The sequence below is a fragment of the Misgurnus anguillicaudatus genome, chromosome 9, assembly GCF_027580225.2.
Source record: "Misgurnus anguillicaudatus chromosome 9, ASM2758022v2, whole genome shotgun sequence".
Lineage (NCBI taxonomy): Eukaryota > Metazoa > Chordata > Actinopteri > Cypriniformes > Cobitidae > Misgurnus > Misgurnus anguillicaudatus.
This window is the reverse complement of record NC_073345.2, coordinates 17,749,149-17,768,865: the sequence shown is the minus strand read 5'-3', so window position 1 is coordinate 17,768,865 and position 19,717 is coordinate 17,749,149. Positions and strand designations below refer to the sequence as shown.

Sequence of the window (19,717 nt, the reverse complement as noted above, 5' to 3'; positions counted from 1 at the left end):
CTGAACACCAAAAAGACTGAGGTCACATACGGCTAGTTCCTTTTCTGGTTCACTTTAAGTGAACTGGGTTTGATTCTTTTAAATTAACTATATGTGAAAACACCCTTAGTTGATGACATGCTTGTCCTGTGGCAGCTACCTTAGCTTCCCATTGCGTTTGGAAATTGAGGTTTGTTGCAATTTGCAATCTCACTGCTAGATGCTGTTAAAAACACATTACACCTTTAGCTAGCGAATGATCCCAGCTTCGGTGCGGATAGTGAGAAGCTCCCTGGTCTCTGATCTATTCCAGTTTGCAGACATGTTTTTGTTGTAAACCCTGAAATGCATTTAAATCCCACAGTCGAAGAGCTAAGCGATACTACGTTGTTGTGACGCAACAAACATCATTACTACGACATAGCCCTTACGGCATTGTTACTGCTTGCTTCGGCAATTTTATGGCAGTTTTTTGGGATTAAGGCGCTGTGTGAAAGGGTTTCCACTGAGAGTTTTACAAAAAATGTGAAATGTTTGTCGTAACTAATTGATTATTTCTCCAAAAAATGTATTTTATGCTTTTGAGTATCGGATTGTTTGCTAAGCATCAAACTCTATTGAAATAAGTTGGTAGTCAGTCTCTGTATATACATACAGTTTTGTTCAAAATAATAGCAGTACAATGTGACTAACCAGAATAATCAAGGTTTTTAGTATATTTTTTTATTGCTACGTGGCAAACAAGTTACCAGTAGGTTCAGTAGATTCTCAGAAAACAAATGAGACCCAGCATTCATGATATGCACGCTCTTAAGGCTGTGCAATTGGGCAATTAGTTGAATTAGTTGAAAGGGGTGTGTTCAAAAAATAGCAGTGTAGCATTCAATCACTGAGGTCATCAATTTTGTGAAGAAAAGGTGTGAATCAGGTGGCCCCTATTTAAGGATGAAGCCAACACTTGTTGAACATGCATTTGAAAGCTGAGGAAAATGGGTCGTTCGAGACATTGTTCAGAAGAACAGCGTACTTTGATTAAAAAGTTGATTGGAGAGGGGAAAACCTATAAAGAGGTGCAAAAAATGATAGGCTGTTCAGCTAAAATGATCTCCAATGCCTTAAAATGGATAGCAAAACCAGAGAGACGTGGAAGAAAACGGAAGACAACCATCAAAATGGATAGAAGAATAACCAGAATGGCAAAGGCTCAGCCAATGATCACCTCCAGGATGATCAAAGACAGTTTGGAGTTACCTGTAAGTACTGTGACAGTTAGAAGACGTCTCTGTGAAGCTAATCTATTTTCAAGAATCCCCGGCAAAGTCCCTCTGATAAAAAAAAGGCATGTGCAGAAGAGGTTACAATTTGCCAAAGAACACATCAACTGGCCTAAAGAGAAATGGAGGAACATTTTGTGGACTGATGAGAGTAAAATTGTTCTTTTTGGGTCCAAGGGCCACAGGCAGTTTGTGAGACGACCCCCAAACTCTGAATTCAAGCCACAGTACACAGTGAAGACAGTGAAGCATGGAGGTGCAAGCATCATGATATGGGCATGTTTCTCCTACTATGGTGTTGGGCCTATTTATCGCATACCAGGGATCATGGATCAGTTTGCATATGTTAAAATACTTGAAGAGGTCATGTTGCCCTATGCTGAAGAGGACATGCCCTTGAAATGGTTGTTTCAACAAGACAATGACCCAAAACACACTATTAAACGGGCAAAGTCTTGGTTCCAAACCAACAAAATTAATGTTATGGAGTGGCCAGCCCAATCTCCAGACCTTAATCCAATTGAGAACTTGTGGGGTGATATCAAAAATGCTGTTTCTGAAGCAAAACCAAGAAATGTGAATGAATTGTGGAATGTTGTTAAAGAATCATGGAGTGGAATAACAGCTGAAAGGTGCCACAAGTTGGTTGACTCCATGCCACACAGATGTCAAGCAGTTTTAAAAAACTGTGGTCATACAACTAAATATTAGTTTAGTGATTCACAGGATTGCTGAATCCCAGAAAAAAAATGTTCGTACAAAATAGTTTTGAGTTTGTACAGTCAAAGGTAGACACTGCTATTTTTTTGAACACACCCCTTTCAACTAATTGCCCAATTGCACAGCCTTAAGAGCGTGCATATCATGAATGCTGGGTCTTGTTTGTTTTCTGAGAATCTACTGAACCTACTGGTAACTTGTTTGCCACGTAGCAATAAAAAATATACTAAAAACCTTGATTATTCTGGTTAGTCACATTGTACTGTTATTATTTTGAACAAGACTGTATGCATCCTATATAGACTCTATGATGTTAAGAAGACGTTACAAAGCACCTGGCTATTCAACCAGTTCATTGAGGCATCTCACTAGGCTTTGTAACCGAGCTTGCAGTGTGTGTTGTGTGATTAGACAGTGGTTTGAGATTGAGCAGATGTATCCGAGCACAACTGAGCTTTGAAGTGTGGTCATCAGGGAAGCTTTTAATGCACCGCATCTCTTTCAACCACACCGTTTTTCTCCATGCATTATTTTTCTTTCCTCATTTAATCTCTACCTCACATAAAAATCTTCACAAAAAAACATACTCAGATCTGATGTCTATTCACTTGGGTTTCTAGCATCTAAACTTCCCCACAGTTAAAGTTTGTGATTTGAGAAAATTGCCTCCATTCCACCTCTGTATTTCTCTTTCCACCTCCCCGTCCGCTTTCCCTGGTATGGCCTCAATATGTGATCATGTCAGGTCTTCATTCACCCTGTAGGTTTAATTCCCAAGTGTGACTACAGGAACGGTCCATGGGAATAGCCTGCTGCATTCTGAGAATCGCTTCTAAAGCTGCTGGGCGTCACGGCCAGAGCTTTGCTCAGTGTTGCGGCCTGCCTGTTTTTAATGAAGACCGATGAAGACGCTCCAGGATACGTGTGAAGTTCAAACCTCTCCCGCTGTCTTAATTTACAGGCTCCTTCTTCCTTCCATATTTGATTAATTTCCATCTTTTGTCCTCACTGCACTGAAGTGATCTTTTACATTTACTTCTCTGCCTTTTTAATCTCTCTTTTTCACCCTCACCTGGGCTCTTGGAAGGGGGAGACAGACCTTCTCCTTCCTTTGGGGAAGGAGAGCTCCATTGTTTTTATTAGGCATCCTCAAATAGCCAATTTATCTAGAACCAACACCACAAGATTTAATTAACTGTTCAAATAATGGAGCATGGTTATGCCATCCATTCACTGAGGTTAGACAAGGAAGTCAGCGTCTGTCGGACTCTTGGTGTTGGCACATTTTTAAAGGTCTGTGTTCGTTTGTGTTGGACTTTAGAAGTGACTAATTGATAATTTGTCTTTTAGCGGTTGCTTTTATCAAAACTGACTTGTTGCTTTCATTAAAACTGACTTGTTGCACTAATTATTGTAAGGGACAGTGCCACATGCGGTTGCATTAAAGGGGACATTTCACAAGACTTTTTTAAGATGTCAAATAAGTCTTTGGTGTCCCCAGAGTATGTACGTGAAGTTCTTGCTCAAAATAATAGATAATTTATTATAACATGTTAAAATTGCCACTTTGTAGGTGTGAGCAAAAATTTGTCATTTAAATTGCAAATCAGCTTATCTCTGCACTAAATGGCAAATTCAGTGGTTGGATAGTGCAGATTAAGAGGTGATATTATCCCCTTCTGACATCACAAGGGGAGCCAAATTTCAATAACTTAATTTTTTCATATTCTTGCAAAGAATGGTTTACCAAAACAAAGTTACTGGGTTGATCTTATCACATTTTCTAGGTTAATAGAAGCACTTGGGACCCAATTATAGCACTTAAACATGGAAAAAGTTTTTTTTTGTGATATGTCCCCTTTAACATAAGATTTTCTGGTAGGTGGCCAAAACGTGAGACGTTCGGCACGATAAGGAAAATAGGGGCTCTTTAGAGGTTATTAAAAGTATTTGTTTTACAAAACAGCCCTATATAACCTGTTTGTGGTTTATTAACTACATAAGTTAGATTACAGGTTGTTAGTGTGTGCTAAATAGATGCTCATAAACAGAAGTCATATTCGCTTGAGGGAGTAACCATAGCAACAGTCGTTTTGATGCAGTGGCTAAACAACACAACCAGTGTCATCATTTATCACTGTTATTACACATATAATGTAATTCTTTCGTTGAAAATATCTTTCAGATAGTTGCCAGTTAGCTCTTTGTGCCTAGAGCATCAAATTCATTGCGTTTTGCTCAACAAAAATCAATTGATTACCGACAGAATTTAAAACACAGAGATAAAAACAGGAAGAGTCAGACTTTAACTGGGTTTGCATTGTACACTTGTTAGTAGGTGTGCAAGGTCTAACAGTCATGTCTGTTTTCACACAAATGCTTTTTGCATGCTATTGTGCTTACTGTTGTTGTATGTTATTGTTTGCCATGGAGCTGCAGGAGACAATTGCATACCAAATATGCCGGATGATTTTTTCCTCAAGGATTTACTTCGGAGGTGAAAGGAAGGTTAAAGTGCCCATATTATGAGAAACTCACTTTTTCTGGGTTTTGGGGTGTTATTTTGTGTCTCTGATGCTTCCACACGCATACAAACTTGGAAAAAAAATCCATCCATGCTGTTTTGAGTGAGATACACGTTTCTGAATATCCTCTGCCTTGAGTCTCAGATTGCACGAGTTCAAACTCAGCTCCGAAGTGAGGTAACTAGCCGTTTCGTCACATTCAGTTTGAATTTTCCCGCCCACCACCCCGCTCGCAGGTCTCCACCCACCAGGTAGCTAGAGAGCACAGAGCAGTCACTTCGCTGATATCGTCTGTACTGTTATCATGTCTCACGGAAATAACAGCGCTATTTGGATATTATGGATTATACTCCCGCCTACTTTTAAAAACAACGTTTTAACGCGTGTTTATTGGAACCTAAAGAGTAATCTTATATAAAGTGTGTTACGACGCAAATAGTCCTCAGATTGTAGGCGATAAGACGTTCATGCGAAATCTGATGTAAACAACAGACTATATTTCTATATTTCACGGATTATACGCATTTGTGGACAAAAATGGTCATAGGATGTATTTTATTGGACTTTTTATGGATCATTCACACATCTGAAACATACTGGATTCGATTCACGATCATTATATCAACACAAAAGGTATGTTATATTTTGCATGTTGTCATCTTCTGTCACAAAATACTACATTTATGATGCTAGAGCCTCTGTATCTCAAAACAGAGATCATACATTGATGCTAATCCTCTAAATTATACCTTTTAAATGTATAGTGTTAATATTATTGTTTGTAGACAGTAGGCTATATAGATACTTTTATGCAGGCTAAATAGTTTGCAGCGTGGTTTCGAAAGTTGAAAAAAAATATTTAACGGCTTTATTTTGCAATTCTACATGAACTAAGTAATAGTGCTTTGCCAAACTAACCGAGACCGGGCCTTACCGACCGGCTTTTCTGACTAGGCTAACGTACGCCCGAGTCTCTTATAACTTTCCGGACCTCCCGCTAGCTTCTAGCAATTAGCACGCGGTCCACAAGCAGTATACATCCCCCGCCGGGTCTTAATTTCTGTAATTTGCGAAAATAATGCGTTTGAAAAGGTTTATAACGGGAATATGTTAGCATTGTCCAGGGAAAACAAATGTATTGTTGAAACTGCTACATCACAATGTACTCTTGAAATATTGTGTGTCATGAGTTTCTTCTCCTGTAGTGTGCTTATTAGTGATACTTTTTGCTTGATTTGTCTGTTGGCAACATAAACCGTTAATAATAATAATATATAAAATAATAACACAGTATGGTCTGTACTGCTCACGATATCACTATGCACGGGCACATGACGTTAGTAGTGGGGCGTGGCCAAAGGAGCAGCAGCTCATAAATATGTAATGACCACCTCAAAACGGCACAATCTGAAATGCAGTGAAACAGAGGCTACTAGAGATGGGTAACAATCTTTTCCTACAAGCTATTTCGAGCAAACAACTTTTGGAACATGCTTTATGGAACTCATACACCTATTTAACTTGTGGAAAAGCAGTCATAAGATGGGCACTTTAAAGCGTTTACAAATGAAGCAGAGGATTGAGGCGTCGTCTTACTGTTTAGGCAAAGGTTGTGCAAGGAAATAATTTTTTTTTTCTTTCCACTCGTTTCCCTTTTTACTGTGCTGTAACATTACTTATTTACTGCGATTCTGGCCCAAAGTCGTCTTGTGCTTCACCCCTTCTGGAAATCTTTCAGCTTGATCAGGCTGTGCTTGAGTCACGATTTATTATAGGTAGTTTTTCTATAAATGTATCCCAATGACTTTAAATCATTTTGCCATGGAAAGTGATCTAATGACTAAAGCCTTTTACTGTGCAGATTAAATAATATATGTCTACACTTAAGTGAGGTTTTTTCGTTTGACCGCAGTCGGCTGCTATTGGATTCAAGGCATGCACACAGGCAGTCGTGCTCTGACAGCTCCTTTTGTACAAGCCTGGGTAGCATTTGGCAAACCACGCTGTTGGCCATTATGGAGGCTTCAGTAGGTGTGCATGGTGTTCTAGACAGATGTTTGAAGAAACAGGCCATTTCTTTGCAAGAAACCTCAATTAGAAACAGCAGGACATCAGTTGCTTTGAAGTAAAGGAAGTCAAGAAAAGAAAAACAATTGGAGCCGAAGCTACGCCCCTGGTGATAACAGTTCTGTGTGATTAAATAAACTCCTGAATGTTTCATTATGTTTTTCAGCACCGTCCTGCTGGCTTTCAAAAGCTCACGCTGAGCAAACCGCGCTCCATGTGGATCTGAAATAAGTCATTTGCTGTTCTCCGATGCTTTCGTTCTGCTTGTTTCTTTAAATTTGTATCTCTAGTGACTCTTCTCTGCGAGGACTGCTTTTATATGACATCAAGATATCTTCATCACTGTCAAGAAGTTGAGCCTGTGTTAGGAGCCTGGAGGCCGCGCTGAATACCGGCAGAATGCAAGTGGAAGTTGCGAGAATGGAGTGTGTATCTGCATGCTGGAGGCGTGGGAAGAATGATGGACGCTGACAGAGATTAAGGGCCCTAGAGAGAGGGAGGGAAGTATGAAGTAAGAAAAACAGGGGAAGAGCGGTCTCCCTCTAAGTAAATATGTGAAATTGAATCAGGACGCACGCTCAAATACGCCAGCCTGTTCTCCCAGGAGGGCCGCGGTCTCGAGTCTGAAGTGTGTTTGTCCTTCCACAGTCATCATGATCTTTTCAACCTCTATCACGATAGAGCTGTACTTTTCTAGTACCAGTCATACAATGGTTAAAATAAAAAGCTGAAGCACCAGCTCTCCATTGCATGTTCACACCCACAGCTCTGTGTAACTTTTTGTTATTACCAGCGTTGTCCGTCAATCTGGTATCTTCACTTATGTGGTGTCTTCCAACACCCAGATTAATTTTGTTCATATTTTATTGCATATTTTTTTAATTAATGCTAAATTGACCCCCATGGATAAAGTATTACTCATTTGACTGCATTATATGATTCCTGCTTGTCAGAGATGATTGAAGCTGATCCTCATCTGCTTGCCATGTTGGTGTAAAGGTAAAGGAGATACTTTGGAGATCACTCTGTGTTGCATTTATGGGCACTAGTGCACTTGTACAGCCCAAGTGCAGTGTTAGTGTAGTTCTGTTATTTTCCAGATCATGTCTTAAGTATTTCCTCCATTGGCTTCTCTCATCATTATCGCTAAACAAGCTCTTCCAACGGCAAAAAGCTGTTCTTGTTAGAAACCGCTGTTTGCCTCCAGCTAGATGTAACAGTGCTCCCGCGAGGGCTCTGTTGCTGAAATCATGGTGCCTTTGCTCATAATCCTCAGTTAAGTCCTTGGGGATGTGAAGGTTCTGGTATTTCTCAGGATTGTTGGTTATTATTGGTACATCATTGAGGCATTAGGGTAAAAATGTGCTTTTCTTAATCTCTATTTTTTCTCTTGTTTTAATCTTTAACACAAATTAAATTTACTTGAGGCAATATTGTGTAAGATATTCAATTATGTTTAAAAATGTACTTGAAGCAGAAAAATAGCAAAAAAATGTTACTTTATAGAAAGCAGGGATGACATGTTTTTGTAGGCCAACCGGAAAGTTATCTTCACAAATATAAACATTTTCTGTTAGTTTAAAAGGCACCTATTTCATTGCTAAAAAACAACGTTATTTTGTGTATTTGGTATAATACAATGTGTTCGCGTGGTGTATGGTTAAAAAACATTATTTTCCACATACCGTACAGTTTTGTAGCTCCAGTGTGACACTCCTTACCATGTTTGCTCACAATGCAATGCTAACAGGAGTTAATTTACAGGCTATGAATCCAAGTGGGAGGAATTATGATAATTTCGGTCTTGTCTACATCACCAATCCCAGGAAGTAAACTGTTGCCTACAGTCCGTCTGTTTGTTTTAGTCCAAGAAAAGAGATTTACGTTGGACACGATAACTTGCGTCATTGTTTACTTTGTGGTTTGTACTTTTAGCATATCGTTGACGTACTAATATACACTTACACACCAAAGGAAATGTAAAATTGTGAATCTGACAATAGGTGCCCTTTACCCCACAGGGGGTAGCCTTACCAACATAATTACCAAAAAGCTACCAACAGTTCTGTTTTTTCAAACTATTAAAAACATTTTAAATAACCTGCAAATGAATCTTTCTTTTTTGGGAATTGTGCCCATGTTGCATTGTTTTTGAGATTTTCATGGGTGATGACGTTTAAAGTTCCCGGCACAGGGCTCTACAGTGCGAGTATTTCACTCGCATTTGCACCTAAAAGTAGTTATGTGCAAGCTTGTAAATTAAATTAGCAGCATAGTGCGCGAGTGACGGCTGTTCTCAATACACTGAACAGCAGCGTGATGAAGCGAAGCATAGCCTACCATTGATTTCACATATGAAAGAAAGGAAGAGGAAGGGTCGCGATGTGAACATAACATAATGACGTAATTTTATTCAAATGAGAAAGACGATTCGCAACCAATGAGCCAATCACTGAAATAGTGTGGAAATGTGCGGGAACAGCATGATTTTAAGTGAGAGAGTCAAGTGACAGTGCTAAAAATGTTGTAGCCAGATATGATGACGCTACTGCAACACGCATCAAGACAGATGAGCGATCTATTCATCAAGCCAACGCGCAAACTGTCGCATATGAAAGTGAAAGTAAGTCATAGATAGTGCTGTAACGGATCGCAGTTGATCCGTGATCTGTACGAATCACGACCCACGGTTCGGCTTGAATGCGATTCGCGGATTAATACGCAAATTTAAATGGGGAAAGTTTATTATTTGCACGTTAAAATTTCAAAGGCTTGCAAATGTTAACATTCAATTGATTTTAAACAATTTAACCACAAAAAGGCGTTAATGTAAGCAGCTTTCTGTACGCACAGACACACATGCTGCTGATTGTGTCCGGTCCAGTGATTATCTCTATTCCCTTTAAAGATCAGAACTCTTGATGTGTAAACCATAGCGAGAGTTGCGCTACTGTGTCTCATACTGTAGTAGATTACAATACATTTGGCGAATAGAGCACTCAAAAACCAAGTAACGTTTTTATGTGGAGCGACTGTAGCTGCGCCGTTTGGAATTCGCCCTCCGTCTGTTTGTGTGCACGGGTTAAGGGCCCTCAAAAGTGCACACACGGAGAGACGCGTTTCAAAGAGCAAGTGAACATAAAATCTTTCTGTTCTTGTCAGGGCACATACAAACAAAATGATCTCCAAAGTATTCTTTTTCTAATAAAAATATATGTTTATGTTTTAAGTGTATGTATAGATTAGAGTCAGAAACAGTCCGTGCTGATTTAGTCTTAGAGACAGTAACCTCAATTAACCTACTTAAGTCTGTGTCATTAATGTTAATCAAACAACCCAAGAGAAAATCACCTCTGTAGCTCTAAAAAATTATAATTATATTTAATTTATACAATGAAGACAGTGTTATTGTTCATTTGATTCGATTTCTGTAATCATCAGCATATTAGCTAGAAAACAAAGGTGCCAGTTGGAGATGCTTTGTGAACTTGACGTTGTTATACTAAAAAATCTTTACGCCTTTAGTTTTCTCCCACTCAACATTAAAAAAAAGAAGGTGCTCACAGGAGAACAGAATCAAAGCTATAGGAACAAAAGGGCCGCATGAATGGAGCACGGCACCTCGCAACCTAAGTAGTATTACTTAATGTCTTTTCAAAGTCCTGGCTTGCAGCGCTGGCAGCCGAGGTCTGTTAGAAAATAAGAAATCTAGCCACTGATACTGATGAAGAGAAAGCTACTAATAGTGAGAGTGAATGCACCCTGCGGGTACCGGGAGGTGCAGAAGGGGCTGACAGCTCCAACCTACAAACAGAAAAGCTCCTGTCAGACTCCCGCACTCGCCCTGTCTCAATGGGAAAGGGTGTACGTCTTGATAAGAGTCAAAAGAGAGGGAGAAGACATGAAGCTAAACAGGCAGAGGCTTCTGGGTAATTCATTGCTGGCAGGGGGGATATCAGAAGGGATGGTTAAAAAGTCACGGATGTGGTGTGTTTCTAAAAGCGCTGACCTCCCTTCCCCATCACATCTCCCCGCCCTGCTTAAATTAAAGGCAAACGAGAACATCATGACCTACAGGCGTAGAGGGAGGTGAATATGTCAAAATGTACACTTAGCTGTGTTCTTTCTGTCCTTGGTGTTAGGATTCAGATGAGGCCAGACAGCAGGAGATGAAGAAGAAAAATAGGATGCATTGATGTGAGTGGTGTAGTTATGTGGAAGCCTACATTTACCTTAATAATCCAGATGAATCCGGTGTCATGCATAAAATTTCCCATGACTTGGTCCTTTTCCGTGTTTTTATTTAAGCTCCATTTAAAGGGGATTAGGATTGTATAAAGAGGTCAAGTTAAGTTATATTGACTAAACTCTTCATAATTTGAATTCGCAAGTGAATCATTTAAATGTATGTTCTGGACTATTTCCAGCCTGTGTGTGAATCATAGACTGTAAAAAAAGATGGACGACACCCATTCGCTCTCTTCCATTGGTGAAAAGTAAAGCCGCCAGTGTCCCGATACGGCGCTGACATCTTGGGTCTTGAGTCTGGGCAATTGCGATTTCTAGACCAGTTCTGCGCAGTAGTGAGCAGGAAGTAAAGCCGCGAAATCAAGGCCCCGCCCTCACTTTCGCAGAATGCCCATATCACAGCTGTCAATCATTAATCGTCACACCAACGTTTTATAGCATTAAATAACTAATCAAAAACGTATTTTAAAAGCAAACACTTGAATTTACATCAGCGTGATAAAAACTACAGTAAATGACAAAAAACAGCTTACAAAAAAGATAATTGAAGTGTAATTAAATTATTTAGTTGGTCTCAAGTCCCATTGAATAACATGGGGGAGGCGGAATTTATGACCTATACTAGGACCAGTCACTAGGAGGGCGATCGAGACGTTCGCCAATGATGTGATTTTCCGTCTTTCTGCAATACCGCTAGTATCCACCAGGTGGCGCACTTCCGCAACTTGTACAACCCGGAAGTAGCGCCTCACGTGAAAGAGAAAGAACTCTGTGTATGTTTTAAAGATCTCTCTGCATCTTATCTCTATCAAAAGTCCTTCGCAAAAATGGAATTATCTCAGCTTTTTGCTCAAAATTGGGTGTTTTTGAAGAAACCTGCCCATGTTTGAGAGGTGATTACAAGAGAACTAATGAAGGTAGGATGAAACGTTTTTTTTTTTGAAAGCAGAGGGTCTGTTCTTTCATCTGATATATTGTTTGTTTATATATTTAAAGAAGAACATTTTCTGGAAGGCATTAAACTTTTGTGAAAATCATGAAAAATGCTGGCGCTGGCTGGCAACTTTTTTTTAAAACGCTGGCGGGGAAAGAGTTAACGTTTGCGTAACATGCAGTTTCTGCATTTCTGAAGTTAATCTGGAGTACCTATAGAGTAGTATTACATCCTTTATATCTCCGAAGAGTCTTTAGTTTAATCAGATTTATAAAAGAAAGATTAGCTTTACCAAATCTTTCCGATAACGTATGAAAAAATGAAGAAGGGGGAGTTACTACCGCTAGAGGAGCGAGTACGAGTCATGCAACTGTATACAACACTTATAACTTATGATTCACTACATGTTCGTGTCATTTATATAATATGCACGTGCCTATTTCCAACATAAGACAGAAGTCTGTCTTACCGCATGCAACTCATGGGAAAATCCAGCGCATCAAAAACACACGCAAAACTCCGCTGCTACCCCGGATAATAAACCATATCGATTGTTTTCATAAGGCTGACTTTCTTCTCCTTACATCCAAAAACACACTTCTTCATTCATGCAATTGTTGAGTTTTAAAATTAAACATGTGTTGTTTGTAAGTTCTAGCGTCTCCTGCTGATTGACAGGTGGGCGGGGTTTTCCGGGGGATGTGCCCATATAAAGGAGTGATACATATAGAAACCCCTGAAACGTCAGTTGGACCTGTAATCGAAAAAAACTTTCCGAAACTTGTATGAACCCTGTCGAAGTACATACGGCACAGAAATACTCTGTAACACACCCAACTGCTTTTTTTTACACTTTGCCTACGTTTACATAAGGAAACAACTCTATAACTGTGTTAATAAGTCAGAATGCATGAAATACCATTGAACCACCCCTTTAATGTTCCATTAAGTAAGGAATACGTACAGGCAGCCGCTTGTTATTGCAGAAAAAATCCCAACAGGGTGATCAGGACCCCGACAGGAAACAGAAGTTCTTATATCGCCCTGAAGAGATTTGCATTAACAACCGGCTGGATGTACATTATACTGCTTAGTTCACAGCTACTTGAGTTAATATATTGACACAAAACATTGATTTGATGTTATTAGCTGTAAATGCAACCTTCCTTAGAAGGACGTGCATTTGGTTTAATCATTTGTAAATGTCATCTCATATGTTATTAATTATGCATGTTTATATTGAATATATTTGAAAGTATTAAACTGCACCTGTCACGATGAGCGCAGTACCTGGATGAGGCCGTGTTATTTTAGGTGGTTGTTATCTGGGAATAACAAACCTCGGAATGACGCCAATGAGATTCTGGAGCACTGTGAGATAATACTAGTATGTAGTCTATATATACAGTAAACTAATTACTAAATATATGTCTTGGAAGCTAATCCTGTCTGAGTAGGCATTAGCAGACCATTATACTTGACATTATATTGACTTTTTAGGAGTCAAATAGGATATACACTTTAATGAAAAATGATGCAAGGCAGGACTTTTATTCATCAAAATGGATTAAGATGTTTCTGACCAGAATGGGCAGACGCAGCTATCTGGGTGTGGTCTATATAAGTAGGGGAGGGGCTAAACAATATAAGGGCTTTGTTGTGTCATCAGCCAAACATCTGCTGAATTTTGAAACGACACTCTAAAAATGGCTGGGTTATTTTTGACCCATAATGGGTAAATATTGGACAGAACACTTGCTGGGTTAAAAATTACCCCGTGCTGGGTTAGAAATGACCTAATGTTGGGTTGTTATGCAACCATGGGGTATAATAACCCAACAGTTGGGTTAAAATAACCCAGCATTGGGTCATTTTTTAACGCAGCATGTGTTCTGTCCAATATTTACCCATTATGGGTCAAAAATAACCCAGCCATTTTTAGAGTGAAACTAACAAACTTCATCTGCATGTCTTATGCCGGTTTCACACTGCAAGCATGAGCGGCACATGCTCACGTAGCAGGAGTTGCGCTGAAGCAGCAGTGCTGCAATCGTTTCGCCGTCGGCTCTATTTCTGCTGCGCTGCTCACGCTCAATTAAAGTGACAGTGCATTGTTTATAGTTGAAATGCTTGTGGATTGATGCGAAAAAGTTTAATTTTGCCATAAAATCATGAGTGTGATGCCAACTGTTTAAACAGTCATTTTTTTTAAAAAGCAATAAAATATTTAAAAACACACTGTTGCTTGAAGACTGCGCTGTCAGTGCTCTCTCCCCAGCATTAAATGAATCCTCATCTATCTTAATAATCTCAATAATCTTCACAGAAACAGATACATCTATAGCATCTTATGCTTATGTTGAAGGAAAACACGATCGATTACATCATGCTGTCAATCACTGAGTGAAATCCTTCTTTTATTCACCTTATTTTTCACGACAACAAGGGCGGCGCCATTTCGCTCATTTTGTCAACGTTCTTCCGGCCGCATAGACGATGAGCAGCTGAGGCAGTGACTGAAGGCGACGCGTTAAAGCTTAAAAAGCTCACCCGAGCGCCTTTATGTTTCTTTCTTACCAATTTTAAGCCAACTGAGGAATACCCTTATCCCAAGGTTCGACTACGATGTTCCGGTAACTTTAAACCACGCCGGGTGTTGAAAAGGTGGCCAGTTTCAGGTAAGCTATCTTAGCTAACTTTGTGCTCGTTCGCCTAAAGTTAGATTTGTGAAGTCCGTTCTACAAATACGCTTAAGATCAGTAACGTTAGTTTATAAAATGCAACTATTTAAATGGTTTTAATTGTCCACCTATATTTTTATATTTACGATAGTACAACGAGATATTATAGTGCATTGCATTCTTACAGTAGCCCACGTGATTCCTACAAGTTACTGAGATTTCAGATGCTAGAATGTCAGTTCATTTCTCATTTAGATATTGATAATGACCTATTAAACAACGTATTATTTAACACTGAAGTTAAAGGTTGTGTGTATAATGTTACTGTCTCTTTTTAATGCATCTCTCTCTTACACACTGTTCTGTTTATGTATGGGTGCCATTTATATATTAATTCTCATGATGCAAGTTTATTTTAAATACTAACATAAAACTGTTTATGGTTATATTGTTTTCACAGATGCATTGATGTGTAGTGATGCAGTGGACAACTGTGAGGAGGATGATACAATCAACATCTTCCTAAACTGTGATGCAGAAACACAATGGGAGGATCCATCCGTCTCTGACCACAACTACACTTTAACATCACAACTCAACCTGAAGCAACATACATCTGATATGGGAAAACAATGGTGCGGTTTCCCAGACAGGGCTTATCCTGGTCCCAAGCTAAAATGCATATTTGAGCTACAATAATTTAAAAACACCTTTTACTGACATACCTTAACATATATGAGTGCCATTGTTTTGTCACAAGATGCGGACCAGTCTTGTTTTTTTGTAGGGTTTGTTTGTAAAAACTAAAATGTCCTAATATAATTAAATCCTAATCCTGTAAACCCTGTCCAAGAAACTGCTTCAATGTGTTGAGCTGGCACAAATGTACAAATCTCTACTGAGAAACAACCATCTTTGGTTCAGCTTTACACAGGGTTGATATTGCATCCATTACACAGTCGCCAAGCACTTTACCAGTACAAACACCAACAGCTTCCAGAAAAACACTTGGGATCAGCTCCTGATGACTCCGATAAAGCTGTGTCTTAATTTATTGCAGGGTGGTCTTGCTTTACCTGTTGTAAAGTTACATTAAACCTTCATATGTGATCATATGTCATGCAGTGATATTAAACATTTACAGTGTGATCAGATGTTGTGCATTTATATTAAACCTTTACAATGTGATCAGATGTTGTGCAATTATATTAAACCTTTACAATGTGATCAGATGTTGTGCATTTATATTAAACCTTTACAATGTGATCAGCTGTTACATGTCATGCAGTTATATTAAACATTTACTATGTGATCAGATGTAACCTCCCATGCAGTTATATAAACCTTTACAGTGTGATCAGATATTATCTATAAGGAATTTCTTAAACCATATGTGAGCTTTGTAGATTCCACTTAAAAGGATTTAAGTCTCCTGATTTGAAGGAATAAGTGTTGGCAAGTTTGCAAATGAATTCTATCATGGTACCACATAAAAACGAAATAGTTATTGGACTGGCTAAGGTGCACATTTGCTATAAAAAAAAGACGAAATCACTGTGTAAATATTGGTAGACATACTTTTAATAATTTTCGATGCTGCTCCATCAACTCCTGACAGGATGAGGTAATTAAATATGCCATGTTACTTGCCGCGGCCGCTTCATATCGTCTAACCACGAGACGATTGATGGGACAATAAGACTATCCGAGCGTCGTATGAAGTTTTAACCGTGCTCCTAATTTAAAACATTTACAGCAGTAGCGATATTTGTCATTTCGCTAAAGTTATAGTGAACTACAAACAATCTTCTAACCACCAAACTAACCACCGAATGCACTGTGCCATATTAGCAGCGGAAGTCGGTTGACAAAATGCGGAAGAGCGAAGAATTAAAAAGGGGCGTGGCGGAATAAGGTGAATTGTAAACTTTAGAAAAACTGATTTAATAATGTGCTTTTTATGTCTATAATTGTGTATTGTATCTGTATCTATATCTGTCATTACACGGACCAGAGCAGCATGAAAACAATGTGGATTAAACAAATCAGTTATATAAATTACACTGACCTTCAAAAAGCGTCTTGAAGAGGTTTTGCTCATAAATGCATGTAAAATAAAGTAATGTGAACTTGAAATTTTAATACTGTTATTAAACTGCACAGTATGCGCTGCAAAAGCAGTCGGTGTGAAAGCACAATGGCCGCGCGGCAAATGCTTTCCTCACGCTACGCATATGTGTTGTTAACGCTTGCGGTGTGAAACCGGAGTTGGAGCCCCTTCATGAAAAGCACTCACTCATTGTACACTGCAGATGTGTTTTGTGGTGAAAGCTCAGGGTTCAATAGGCTTGAGTTTAAAGCTCAAAGGACTAAAGTTGCTTCGACTGCATTTTGTGTACTTCTGGGTTGTTGTTTTGACAAGACTCTCAGGAGAGAGAGAGAGGTGGGGGGGAAGAGCTCGGGTGCAGCTGCAGTGAAGTCATCACTGCCAGTGAGAGAGAGAGAGAGAGAGAGAGAGGTGGGGGGGAAGAGCTCGGGTGCAGCTGCAGTGAAGTCATCACTGCCAGTGAGAGAGAGAGAGAACAGGCCATCTCTGTCTGCATCACTGTTACTGCACCTTCTGCATGCATGATGTGCTAACCAGCGACGTGCCAGTCAGTAGGTTTTAATTGGGTAAAGGGGGGCAGAGTGTTGCCTGTGGCAGTCAGAGGCACTCGTTTCGTCTCCATGCGCTGCCCACACTGTTTTCTGAACTCTGTGTTGCACACTCTTCATAGGCTGTGTTGAGACATTTATGCACTCTGGGGGGTGCTTTAGAAATATAAAGCATGCCTGAAATTTTACAAATCACACTCTGTGAGTCTGTAATGTTTAGGCTATTGCGGTAGTACACGGTGTTCAGAGGCAGATATAGTAACCAAAAGTACAAGTAGTTAACTCGGGTAGACATAAAGTCTTTAAGAGCCTCTATTACGTTGCTAAAAAGAACATTATTTTGTGAAATACAATCTGGTCGTGGGGTTTATGGTTAAAAACCACATTATTGTCCACGTACCGTACATTATTGTTGTTCCTCTATGCCCCGCCTTTTTGAAACACGTCCATTTCTCAGGGTTCCCATGTGTCCTTGAAATCCTTGAAAGTTTGTGAATCTGAGGGGAAAAACTCAAGGCACTGGGAAGTTTTTGAAAATATACGTATAATAGATTCATAGATTCGCATTCCTATCTTCTGTATGCGAATGTTGATTCATACCAAAATGCTTTTTTGCATAGTTGTGTTTGACACATGAAAACGTCTCGGGTTACGTATGTAACTACTGTTGTTCCTTGAGAAGGGAACGAGACGCTGCGTCTCCCTTGGCATACTTCCTTCGTCCCTGTAACGCCGTCTTTGGCAATATTTCAGATGGCGATATACTTCCGGTCTCCCGCATCACCCTGTCTTTGTTGTTAAGCCTCATCATTGGTTGAATTTGATATACACATTCAGACGCACTTACCCCTGGATGCGTCCCCAAAGTGTCACTGCAGTGACGCAGCGCGAGTTCCCTCGAAAGCGAACTGTAACAATGTATTTTAAAATGTAACAAGATGTAACCTTGCTCTCACTTGAATTGTATCCCCACATTTAGTCTTTGAATTTGAGGGTATTGAACCTGGAAAGTCCTTGAAAGCTCCTTTGAAGTAAACCAAGGTGTGGGAACCCTGATTTCTACAAAGATCATCATTCTGAGAAAGCGCAGTGTGCACCGATTGGCCAGCTATCCATTTTAAATATGAAAACATAGGCTACTTTAATCTTACTTAATTATATAAACATTTATAAAATGGTTTGTTGTAGTCCTTAAGTGTAACTGGTAAATAGCTTTGTTTTATTTACAATTTTTGTGTATCACTGCGCTGTGTACAGTATCATGTTGACACATTTCAGAAGATTTTACGTCATGAAAGTTGCACTGATACATATTTTTTGCAGTAAAGGTTTTTTTTTGCTGTAATATTTGTATTGTGTGGTAACCATTTTATAAAAGCAATAATGTTCGAGAAGCTGTGCTGTATTGTGAACAAGTTGAAGACGTTGCTGTAGACTCTTCTTTGCGTTATGCCTACAGTATCAACGCCCTTTAGCTGTCTCTTGTGTATAAATGATATATATACTTTATTCCAATATGATTACCATTTATTAGCATTTTTTTTATTAAACAATTATATTATCATCATCATGAGATTTTTGCAACATACAGTGGCAAGAAAAAGTATGTCAACCCCTAAGAATAAACTGCTTTTCTACAGTGATTTGCCATAAAATGTGATCTGATTCTCATCTAGGTCACGACAATAAACAAACACATTGTGTACAAGCTGACAACACACAAATAATTCTAGTTTCTTGTGTCTTTTTTGAAAACACCCATTAAACATTCACAGTGCTGGAGGAATGTAAGGTGAACCGTTGGATTTAATAGCTTGTTGAACCTCCTTTGGCAGCAATTCTTCCAAACAAGCACTTTCAGTAACTCTGAATCAGACCTGCACATCATTTAGAAATAATTTTTGCCAATTTCCCTCTAAAAAAACGCTTCAACTCAGACACATTTGTAGGATGTCTGGTGTGAACCGCACTCTTGAGGTCATTCCACATGTTAAGGTCTGGGCTTTGACTAGACCACTCCAAATCTGTGGTGGATTTACTTTAATGCTTAAGGTATTTGTCCTGCAGCATTAACCAACTTCTACTAAGCCTCAACTGGTGGACAGCCATCCTGACATTATCCTGTAGGTTTTTTTTTAACTTGGGAATATGGCAAGTGGTCCAAAGCATGACCAAATCATCATGTTCCCTCCACCATACTTTACTTTTGAGAATAATGCTTATTGTTGGTAAGCTGTGTCATAGTATTTTTTAATTCAACTTTTGTTTCATCAGTCCATAAAATATTTTCCCAGTAGCACTGGGGTTTGTCAAGGTGCTCTTTTGCAAACTTCAAGCTCACAGCAATGTTTTTCGGGAGAGCAGCAGCTTCCTCCATGGTGTTCTGCTATAGACACCATGCCTGATATGCTCACACAAAAATCGTTGCAAAAGATGCTTTCCAACAGGTTTTATCGCAGTTTTTGTCCAACTCTATTGACATGTATTAGATGTGCTGTGAGGTACGGTATTGCAATTGTCAAAGGCGGATTATCGCCACCAACTGGGCTGGAGTGTCTATTATTCAAGCTCTCAACGGAAGAATATACGGGTGTGAGGCGTTTGGAAAAATAGGTCCACAAGTTTACAACAAAC

The 19,717-nt window shown here is 39.3% G+C and overlaps 1 protein-coding gene and 1 long non-coding RNA gene across 2 annotated transcripts in view; both read left to right on the top strand.

Moving 5' to 3' along the window:
* pcxa (pyruvate carboxylase a) overlaps positions 1 to 19,717 on the top strand; it is a 154,959-nt gene that overhangs the window by 86,038 nt on the left and 49,204 nt on the right. The window lies entirely within an intron of this gene.
* On the top strand, positions 14,160 to 15,694 carry LOC141366226 (uncharacterized). Its single transcript, XR_012371327.1, has 2 exons — positions 14,160 to 14,425; positions 14,889 to 15,694. It is a non-coding gene; the product is annotated as an uncharacterized lncRNA (long non-coding RNA).